Source organism: Monodon monoceros, unplaced genomic scaffold, assembly GCF_005190385.1.
Source record: "Monodon monoceros isolate NGI ecotype Baffin Bay Population unplaced genomic scaffold, NGI_Narwhal_1 Super_Scaffold_18, whole genome shotgun sequence".
In the NCBI taxonomy this organism is placed as follows: Eukaryota; Metazoa; Chordata; class Mammalia; order Artiodactyla; family Monodontidae; genus Monodon; species Monodon monoceros.
Window position 1 is genome coordinate 50,979,977 of NW_021703774.1, and position 12,204 is coordinate 50,992,180.

Consider the following 12,204-nt stretch of genomic DNA (forward strand, 5'->3'; position numbering starts at 1 on the left):
TATTTTTCTCTGAGACCATCATTCTTCAGTAACCTCAAACATGCTTTATATGTACTTTTCATCTCATCTTACAGAATATTAAAAAAGACATGTACTCATGGGTCAAGATCCAATAAAATTAATACATTTTACTGCTTCAAGGACATTCATCAAGTTAAGCATGCATGTATGTGTGTGTACGTTTAGGTATGTAATGATGAATACATGACTACTAGTGTCATTTGGTGAGACTGCCCTTATTTAAGTTGAGATGCCAGCAGTTTCATTCACCATTGCTTTTGCACCTTTATTGCAAATGTCAGCATGGACATCCTGAAAGGAACTAAGAGGATGTACATTTTGAGAAGCTCTATTCTAGAAGATGGCAAAGTTCCTTTCTAGTTCCATCTGGAATTTTAATCTTCATGCTTTACTCCTCACTGAAATATCTGTATTTTAAAGGATGAGATTTAAATGATCATATCCACTAGTAAAAAAGGGGTTTTCCATTGCCTCCCAAATTATACTAGTAAGGATCAGCTCCACTGCCTTAGAAAACCACAAAATGTAGTCTTCTCAACTTTCTCACCCATCCCAACTCTGCTCTTCATGACAGGGCTAAACCTTGCTCTAAACTTCCCCCCAAATCCATGAAGTACAAATGACAAGTCCACAGAAAAAAATTAAATAATTCAAAATAAATAAATAAAAATCCATGCCCATTTGAGGCTATAGAACTCCCCTATCTAATTCTAGAAACTAAGAGAGTGGGGGCATGTGCCAAACATTACCAGGGAAACAAAGGAAAAGGGATAACTAATAATTCAGGGTTCTGACAAAGCCTTTTAAAATTCCCACTGTGTGGCTTTATTTATCTAAGCAGGTAAGTTCATAATAATACATTATATTTTATTTCCTTTGTGGAGGAAATGCTAAACTTTAAAGTACAGGGTATTTGTCAAAATATTTTCTATCCCAAATCCCACTGCAGCATAAAGAACAGTTGCTTGAACTCACTTCTTATTGGCTGGATGGCCAATCAAAGACATAGAGCAGCTTATTTAACAAACAAACAACAACAACAAAAAAACCCCACAAGATCCAACCATGTTCTGCAAACAAGACTCACTTCAGCTTTAGGAACACATACACTGAAAGTGAAGGGATGGAGAAAGATATCCCATGCAAATGGAAATCAAAAGAAAGCTGGGGTAGCTTATTTCAGATAAAATAGATGTAAAGCCAAAGATCATTATATAATGATTAAGGGATCAATTCATCAAGAAAATATAACATTTATAAATATTTATGCACCCAACATAGGAGCACTGAAATATGTAAAGCAAATATTAACAGATCTGAAGGGAGAAACAGACAGTGATACAATAATTGAAGGCAACTTCAATACCCCACTTTCAACAACGGATAGATCATCCAGACAGAAATCAGCAAAGAAACATTAGACTTAAACTATATGTTAGACCAGATGGACTATATGTTAGACCAGATGGACATAATAGATATTTATAGAACATCCCATCCAGCAGCAGAATACACTTCTCAAAGGCACATGGAACATTCTCCAGGATAGATCATATGTTAGACCACAAAACAAATCTTAATAAATTTAAGAAGACTAAAATCATATCACACATCTTTTCTGACCACAATGGTATGAAACTAGAAATCAATTACAAGAAGAAAATGGGAAAATTCACAAATACATGGAGATTAAACAACATGCTCCTGAACAACCAACGGGTCAAAGGAGATATCAAAAAATATTTAGAGACAAATGAAAATGGAAACACAAATACAAAAACCTGTGGGGTGTAGTAAAAGCAGTTCTAAGGGGGAAGATTATAGCTATAAATGCCTACATTAAGAAAAAATAAAGATCTTAAATAAACAACCTAACTTTACACCTCAAGGAACTAGAAAAGAAGAAAAAGCTAAGCCCAAAGTTAGTAGAAGGAAGAAAATAACAAAGATCAGAATGAAAATAAATGACATAGACACTAAAAAGACAATAGAAAAGACCAATGGAACGAAAGGCTGTTTTTTGAAAGGTTTAAAAAAAAAAAAAGGCAAATTGTTAGTTATACTAACCAAGAAAAAAAGGAAAGAAGACTCAAATAAAATTAGAAATGAAAGAAGAGACATTACAACTGATATCACACAAAGGATCATAAGAGACTACTATGAACAATTATACACAAAATTGGACAACCTAGAGAGAATGGATACATTTCTAGAAACATATATATATATATATATATATATATATATATATATAAAACCTACCAAGACTGAATCATGAAGAAACAGAAAATCTTAACAGTCTAATTACTAGTAAAGAGATTGAATTAATCATCAAAAACCTCCCAACAAACAAAAGTCCAGGATCAGATGGCTTCAATGGCAAATTCTACCAAACATTTAAAGAAGAATTAATACCAATCTTTCTCAAACTCTTCCAAAAAATAGAAGAGGAGGGAAACTTTCATACTCATTTTATGAAGCCACCCATACCTTTATACCAAAACCAGACAAGGACATTATAAGAAAATAAGATTACAGGCCAATATCCCTGATAAACATAGATGCAAAAATCCTCAACAAAATATTAGCAAACTGAATTCAACAGTACAATAAAAGGATTATACACCTTGATCAAGTGGGATTTATTCCAGGGATGCAAGGATGGCTCAACATCAAATCAATCAATGTGATACACCACATTAACAAAACAAAGGATAAAAATCATATGATCATCTCAATAGATGTAGAAAAAGCATTTGACAAAATTCAATATCCATTTATGATAAAAACTCTCAAGAAAGTGGGTATACAGTGAACATACCTCAACATAATAAAGGCCATAAATGACAAGTCCACAGATAATATCATACTTAATGGTGAAAAGCTGAAAGCTTTTTCTCTAAGATCAGGAATAAGACAACATTGCCCATTAGCACCATTTTTATCCAATATAGTACTGGAAATACTAGCCAGAGCAATTAGGCAAGAAATAAAATCATCCAAATAGGAAAGGAATAAGTAAAATTGTCCCTATCTGCAGATGGCATAATATTATATATAGAAAACCCTAAAGACTCCACCAAAAACTATTAGAACTAATAAACAAATTCAGTAAAGATGAAGGATACAAAATAAATATACAAAAATCTGTTGCATTTCTATAAACTAATAGTGAAATATCAGAAAGAGAAATTAAGGAAACAATCCCATTTACAACTGCAGCAAAAAGAATAAAATACCTAGGAATACATTTAACCAAGGAGGTGAAAGACTTGTACACTGAAAACTGTAAGTCACTGATGAAAGAAATTAAAAAGACACAAATAAATGGAAAAATATTCCATGCTCATGGACTGGAAAAATTAGTATTGTTAAAATGTCCATATGACCCAAAGCAACCTACAGATTCATTGCAATCCCTATAAAGATTCCAATGGCATTTCTTACAAAATAGAAAAAACAATCCTAAAATTAGTATGGAGCCACAAAATACTATAAATAGCCACAGCAATCCTGAGAAAGAAGAACAAAGCTGGAAGTATCATACTTCCTGCTTCAAATTATACTACAAAGCTATAGTAATCCAAACAGTATAATACTGACATAAAACAGACACATTGGTCAAAGGAACAAAAGAGCCCAGAAATAAACCCGCATATATGGTCAATTATTTTATGACAAAGAAGCCAATAATATTCAATGGGGAATGGATAGTCTCCTTTGACATAATTGGAATGATAATGGGAAAACTGGATAACCACATGCTAAAGAATTTAACAGGACACCTATCTCATATCATACAAAAAAATCAACTCAAAATGGACTAAAGACTTGAACTTAAGACCTGATACTATAAATCTTCTAGAAGAAAACACAGGCAGTAAGCTCCTTGACATGAATCTTGGTGATGGTGTTTGTTTCTGGCACCAAACCCACTCTCCCTGCTTTGTTGTAGGCCACACCTAGACTTCATTAAGTAACAAAGAATTTCTATCGTATCACTTAGTTTGTTAGGGGGTTGGCAGGTATTCTTCCATTTTCCACAGTTTCTTACAATGGTGGTAGCTCCTCACTGAAAGGAAAGGCCACTTTACCAAAGAGGTGAATCCCACTTTAATTAAATCTAATAAATAAAAATTGGTTCTCACATTGCTTGCTCAGTGCACTTCATTCAGGACTGCTGAACAGTATCTCCTACGAGAAGATTTTTCCCTGACCATCCCATCCAAAAGAGCACACCTACCTCTGCTTCCCCATGCCCCGCTTTACATATCTTTTTAGCACTTATACTACCTGACATAATATATATTTTTAACTCTCTTTCTCTCCCATTAGAACATAAACACTATGAGGTCAGGACTGATTCTTTCTGTCTTATTCAACAGCAACAGAACAATGCTAGATGTTGTAAAACAGAACAATAGTAGATATTCAATAGATTTTTGTTGAATGATTGAGTCTCTCATTTATTTTATTTATTTAAAATAAACAACCAGGCTTCCCTGGTGGCGCAGTGGTTGAGAGTCCACCTGCCTATGCAGGGGACACGGGTTTGTGCCCCGGTCCGGGAAGATCCCACATGCCGCGGAGCGGCTGGGCCCGTGAGACATGGCCGCTGAGCCTGCGCGTTCGGAGCCTGTGCTCCGCAACGGGAGAGGCCACAACAGTGAGAGGCCTGCGTAGCACACACACAAAAATAAATAAATAAAATAAAATAAAATAAACAACCATTATTTCATGTCACAGCTCTCCGAATCATTTAGTTGTTTGCAAATTACTGAAACTAGATTAAAAAAAGTTAGTGATGAGAATACATAGAAGCAACAACCAATTAGTGATTGATGTGAAATAAAAGTAGAGCATTCTAAGTGTGTATACATATCAATGAGAAAATTAGATTTGATTTATAAAAATGTAACTTATGGGCATATTTTGTGCATTTTTTATATATAAATCAAGGCACTGAAGGTATTTTCTTATGCTTTGGTAAACTGAGTCTGAATCCCCTTCCACTGTCTTCAGTGGACATGGACAACTTCCAATGACAGTCCACATGCTGAAGTCTGTGAGTATGGAGCGCCCATTCAGACTCTGCTGTGATTTACACCCAGTGTTAAACATCAACAGCTCCAATCCCCTATACTACGTCTAACAACAATTTCTGCCACACTCATAGTGTTAAAGAGCCCAAAGAGGCAACAATCTTGGAGTCCTGTACTTTTCCTTAGTCTTCATCTTCCTTTGTCCAACATCAGACTTGACATATTTGACTGTATCACATATTTTATCCAAACCAAACAAAAGTTTTGAGTGTATCTTACTCAAGTGAATGAATATACTGAAGCTCAGAAAGCTAAGTATTTTGCCTAATGTCACAAAATTACCAAGAGGGAAATTTGGGCTATTAGAATTAGAAGAAACATTTGAATACTATTTGCCAACCTCTTTCATGTTACCCTGTACATTGAAAATTCTCTGTATGTGATGCATTGGGATCAATGAATGAGGCTTCTCAGGCCTGAGGAGACAAGCACAGGGAGTCCTGCTACCCCAGACCCTGCCCAATCACCCCAAGGGCTGAGGGAATCAATATATGGACACCCCTATAATCCATCTGTAGCACCACCACATGCCAGCATGCAGAGCAGGTGAGAACATCTGTTCCATTCCTCTTACATTATAAGAAAATCAGGAAACAAAGGGAAGTGGTTTGCCTAAAACAATATAACCATTTGGCACTAGAACCAGAACAAAATCTAGTGTCCTAACCCTATCCCAGTGCTATTAACAACAACTATGATGATGGTGACAATAGTAACAATGAGACCCGGAGAAGTTAAGAAAATAACTTGCAAAAAGTCACACAGTAAGTGGCCGAGCTATGACCAAAACCCAGGTCAATACCATATTGCTGTTTCTATAACACTATTTTCCTTTTTGTATATTCGGTTAAGTGTATTTTATTTCATTCTAATGCTTTTTAAAAGTTTACTATCTTTCAACAAAGATATTTTCATTACCCAGAACACTTAATTCCTTTAATTATCTACACAAAACAGGAATGTACTGTATATCCAAAATGTAGTGCAACATATACACCAAAGCAAAACCTTTCTTGGATGAAGGTAGTTTCAATATACCCATTTGCAGGAGGAGAAATTAAGACCTAGAAAAAAAAATCAACTCCATACACAGGGTACCATGCAAGGAATCAGAGATAAAGGCCTGATTCCAGCTCCTATGGCTGCTCTGAAAATCATAACACAGAATAACAAATGACTTAGAAAATGAATGATGCTGTCTTAGGAAGGTTTTTATGAGCCAGTAATAAAAAGTAATGGTTAACATTTAATGAATTCTTAGCATGTGCCAGGCATTCTAAGTATCTTGCAAGTATTAACCAATATAATATTCAAAACACCCCTATAAGAGGTAAAATATAATTATCTTCATTTTACAGACAAGGAAATCGAGGCACAAATAATTTGCCGAGTAGGTAACACCTGGTAGGTGGCAGAGTCAGGACTGAAACACAGGCTGTCTGGTCCCAGGATCCACAGTATTTACCAACGTGTTATACCACCTCCCCCGTGAAAGTCAAAGGGGCAATCACGAGTTTGTGAGTGGAAGAGAGAGTGAGTGTGTGTGTGTGTGTGTAAGTGAGGGGGTAGGAGAATTTCAGTGGAGAAATACACCCTCCCAAAACAAATAAACAAAACTCGCTTCCACAAACTGGTGGGGTGTCGACTCAGAATTAGGCATAAGGCCTCAGCTGGCTGCAGGAAGGTTCAGGCTCTGAGGGCACCCAGTGGTTTTCTCTTCTACTTCACTCCGTTTCCTGCCTGCCCTTTGGGGCCCTTCACTGAATCAAAATAATGGAGGAAACATCTGTGAATGGAGTTTGAGCCAGAGTGGTAAAAAAAAAAAAATGCTTAGAGAACTTATTAACCTGGTTCTTTCCAGCAACTGAAAACCTCAGAAGGCAATACTGGAAGGCAGCCTGAGCTATTCAAATAATAAATGTTCATTTCCAATTTTTCATTTAGTAGTTTTTTTTTCCATAATAAAATAATCAAGGCTCTTTTTTCCCCTAGGAAAAGGATGTTTTCTATATAACAATTATATTAACACATGCTACTTCAATTAAGCCATCATCTTTGTTTCAATTAAGACGTCAAGTAAATTTTCATTTCAATTTAGCCATTTCTCCTAAAATCTTCTCCCACTGTGTTTGTTTCACAGTCAACAGTATGAGAAAGCAAACATTTTAAGCACTAGGGAAGGCCATATGGAAAGGGCCCTTAAAGCAACAGAGGTGACTACATAAAGAGCTCACAGGTTAAACCAAGGGTGACCAGAGCTCTCCAATGTGGACTCTGCCTGCCGTTAACTGAAGCACTTCAAAACGTTGCTTCAGTTAAGGGCTACAATTAACAGAAGTTTAGGACACTTTCTATTGCATTTTAGATTAGCCTAGAGTGAATCGAAAATATTTTTGCCAAAGGATTAACATACCCATAAAATTATTAATAATCAAAACAAAGTTTAGGAAAGGTACAATCCCGATTGGAGGGTAAAATCCAGTGTGTTATTAGGAGCGAGCATACACACCGACACCGAGAATATTGTATACATAACAAAAAATCTCTATCTGTATTCTGAAGTGATCGTAGTTATCTCTGTCCCAGACTGCTAAACACTAACAGTCCGGTTGCCAATACAGGATGCTTCTGGTTGCACATGAGTTTAGGGATTTTCCGGAATCCAAAGGGGCCTGTGACAGGAAGGCGGAACCAAGCCCCATGCCAAGCCTCAGGCAACGGGAGCTTCAGCAGGGCTTGGGGGCCAGGCCAGCTCTGGATCTGAAGCAAAAGGGTCTCCGATTAGAATACTAAATGGCTACAAGGTGTTCCCAATTTGAAAGGTGTAAATGAAAAGGAATGCCTCCACGTAGTAGCTACTGACTCTAAGGTCACCAAACCCCCTGCAGCACTGTGTTCCTCCACCATACACGAGGTCAACAAAAACTGCCACTGAGAGTCCCTCCGGCAGAGTCCTGCGCTCTCAGCCAAGAAAGACAGAAAGAGCACAGCCGGGGGCTTCCATCCAGGTGCGGTTTCCAGCAGCCACATGCTGAAGAACCACTTTTCGGGCTTGTAAACTGAGAACATTGACCCAGCCCCCTTGAAGAGTCATGACCCATGAAGCTTCCCTCCCTATGAAACCTTAAGGAGGAGAGTATTTCTTTAAAAATTCATAGTTTAATCAGAAATAGAGTTACAGATGTAGAAAACAAACTTATGGTTACCAAGGGGCAGTGGGGAGAGGGATAAACTGGAAGATTGGAATTGACACATACACACCACTATATATATAATAGGTAACTAATAAGGACCTACTGTATAGCACAGGGAACTCTACTCAGTACTCTGTAATGGCCTATATGGGAAAAGAATCTAAAAAAGAGTGAATATATGTATATGTATAACTGATTCACTTTGCTGTACACCTGAAACTAACATATAACATTATGAATCAACTGTACTCCATTAAAAATTTTTAAAAATTAAAAAAATAAAAATCCATAGTTAAAAAACAAAACTATACCTCAGTGAGGCTGAAACCTAGTAGTAATGAACACTGCAACCTACAGTATGGGTAGTTGCACTGAGACCTTGTGCTTACAGCCAGATTATTTTTACCAACTTTCCAATAGACAAGTCTTTCCCTCTCTGTGTGGGAAGCACATTTCGGCCCATTTCCGAGACCACCAATATGGTTGCCACTTGGAAAAATCACATTTCCTGTATCCTGGGTATGCAGCTTGACCCACCGCGCTCCGCTGTGGCACCCCTGCAGGTCTGCACCATCCTGTCCCAGTGTCGGCGTGCCCCTGAGTGCTCAGAGCTCATTTGTTCCCCTTGAGTTAGAATCCAGCCTGGTTTACCAGGGAAGGATTCAATGCTGTCTCCAGCAGAGAAAACCAGTCATCACCTGCTCACTCAGGCAGCTGTTCTAGAAGAGGTTCTGGTACTACCTGAGAGGCTGGGGAGAAGTCTTAAGGCCACCACTGAGCCCAGGATGCCCAGCTCCAGGCCCCACTTTAAACACAATGGCAGAAGGAGTGGACTGTTGTGGTCGGGAATGTTGCCCTTCTCTAGTCTTCTGATGTATTTCCAACAACCTGTGTTTTGGAGGTACCCTCCTCCAACCTTTAGTGCTGAAAGGGACTGAGCTACCATCCTCTAAAAGGTTGTTTTGATACGAACCATACTTCTAAGAAAAAAAAAATGATTTTCCTTGAAAAATGAAGGGAGACACAGGACAGGTCATTAAGTAAAATATTTAAGAACTTTGGAGCCAAAAAGATGGATTGGCCTTAGGCCAAGGACAAAAATAGGTTTCTTGTCATTTTTACTGTGACTTGACTTTGTCTATGTAAACTGTCAACCAATGACCATTGGCAAATTTCTCCCATACCAACCAGTACTAGATAAATACAAATGTCTTTGTTCTCAGAGCCCACCTTTCTCCTGGAGAGTTGTTTTTTCCCAACTAGCTTCACTCGCCAATTTGATGCAGGAGTCTCAATAAACACTAAGACTTGGACTGCTGATTTCCCTAAAGAGTTCTAGGAAAGGCACCTTCTCTTTCTTCATCTTTCTAACAATATACCTTGCATCCAGGGCTAGTACTCTCTTTATAGAACTCCATCCACCAAGCTAAGACAGTACCATGTTTTCTTTTTTTTTTTTTTTTTGTTGCGGTACGCGGGCCTCTCACTGTTGTGGCTTCTCCCGTTGCAGAGCACAGGCTCCGGATGCGCAGGCTCAGCGGCCATGTCTCACGGGCCCAGCCGCTCCGCGGCATGTGGGATCTTCCCGGACCGGGGCACGAACCAGTGTCCCCTGCATCGGCAGGCGGACTCTCAACCACTGCGCCACCAGGGAAGCCCATAGGGCTCATATTTGCCTTAGAAAATTCACATGAAGGAGAATAGCCAAAGCCAACATATACATTGAGGGATGCCAGTTGTTTACCTCAGTGACACAGCTAAGATGGTTTCATGTTCTTGAGCTGGAAATTTTAGAGCTGAGGGATATATCATGCTTTGGCTCCTGTACAGAAGGCAGTATTTCTGGATACAGCACATCATCAGGAGATTTCCATCTCAACCAGAGATTACTATAATGTACTTGCCTATTAGAGTCTTTACTGCTATAATGAATAAGACATGATTAACCTGAACTGTAAAAAGAAATTATAATAAAACCATAATCTCTTATATTGGTATAGAGCTTTCCTTTAGTTTTTAAAAAAATAATTGCATACAATTCTTACACAAGCTCAACAATGTTATCAATGCAAGGGCCTCAAGAAAGAGGAAGTGGAGTTATTACTACTCAACTATGAACCTTCTAGAAGTTAACAAATGAAGAGACGGAGAAACTGAAAAAAGGGACCAAGTCTCAGCTGATCAGTGGTAGAGTTTGATGAGAACCCACACCACGCCACAAATGATTTTCTGTCTTTGTCTATGACCTGTGCTCAAGTTCAAAGGCCACTGTACACCTTTGTCATACTTCCCTGGAAATTCTTTTGCCTCATTTACCACTGTGGCTGGGAGAAATCCCCAGGCAGAAAGGCTTTGATCCAGGAGCATTTGGGTAAAAATATCTCAGCCCCTGCAACTCCAAGAGGCACAAGAGGAGAAAGAAGGCCAGCCCTCCCCACCATGCCCCAGTGCCCCGGCCCACCCACTGGAAGAATTCAAGAAGCCTGGCATGGAGGTAATTTAGCAGCCTGCTGTGTTCTCAAACAAGGGCCGGTAAACAATGATTGGCCAATTTCATTCTAATCTTCCCAATTTTGCTCTAATTAAAATCAAGCTGTAGCTTTCAAACAGTTTAATTAAGGCTGATTGGGAGAAATGGGGAGGGGAGACTCAAGCTTAAAGGAGGAGGAAGAGATCATTCTTTGGCGAATCTCATACTGCCCGACAGGCTCAGGGGCTCGGAGAGGGTGTTGAGAGCGGTGTGTTTGTAGAATCAACAGGATGTACAGCAGACACACTGCAATGAAGGGCCAGTGAATCTATGAGGCCAGAAGGAACTGAAAAGGGAGCTGAGACTTATGTTTTCTGAGGCACAGAAAACCCCAGTTCTGCCCTGACCTCCCAACCTGATCCCCACAGCTCATCTTTTTAACTGTGGAGAAGATCGCTTTGTTCACTACTCTTCACCTCCCGTTGTGCTTGTCTTTGTCTAGCAAGCTGACAGCCCACGCCAGGCTTCTCCCCAGCAAACATCCATGGGCTTCCCATTACCTACTCAACCCCAGAAAATTCCCCCTCACTGGCAGTTCCTCCCATTGTTCTACAAGTTTATTCCTCTTGCAGTGAGATAGCCCTTCTGGTATTTGGGTGTACTTACTTTTTATATGGACTACTCTTTTTTGCGTGTGTGTGGTACGTGGGCCTCTCACTGTTGTGGCCTCTCCCGCTGCGGAGCACAGGCTCCGGACGCGCAGGCTCAGCGGCCATGGCTCGCGGGCCTAGCCGCTCTGCAGCATGTGGGATCTTCCCAGACTGGGGCACGAACCCGTGTCCCCTGCAGCGGCAGGCAGATTCTCAACCACTGCGCCACCAGGGAAGCCTGGACTACTCTTCTTTAGATTAACTACTTTTAGTTCCTTCAATATAGTTCCCAGATCTCTAGGCCCTTATGCTTTAACTTTCTCTGCTCGCAATCTAGTTTGTCAATGTATTTCTTTTTGAAGATGACAACCACAATTAAACACAATCCAGTAGACGTGTTCTGAGCCACCAAGAGTACACTAGGATACAGTATCTGAACACATCAGTATCATCTTAATTATCATCATAGTGTCAATTTACTGAGTCCTTATGTTGCCAGTCATGGGACTGGATGCTGTACACATTTTTCAGTCATCACCGCAATCTTGCAAATGTCAGTGGGGTAGAATCCTCATTCTTGCCTGTATTAGAATGCCCTTCGACATGTAACTTTGCGGTTAACTTTGCAGTATCACTCACTCATATGAATGGAGCTTATTTCCCTCCCCCATTGATATTGGGCTTAGCTATGTGACATTGCTTTGGACAGAACATGGACAGAAGTGACAGGTGCAAATTCTGGGCCCCAAAGTGCATGTCTCCACTCT

At 39.4% G+C, this 12,204-nt stretch overlaps 1 protein-coding gene across 1 annotated transcript in view; it reads right to left on the minus strand.

Moving 5' to 3' along the window:
* Positions 1 to 12,204, minus strand: part of BRINP2 (BMP/retinoic acid inducible neural specific 2) — a 115,946-nt gene that overhangs the window by 23,764 nt on the left and 79,978 nt on the right. The window lies entirely within an intron of this gene.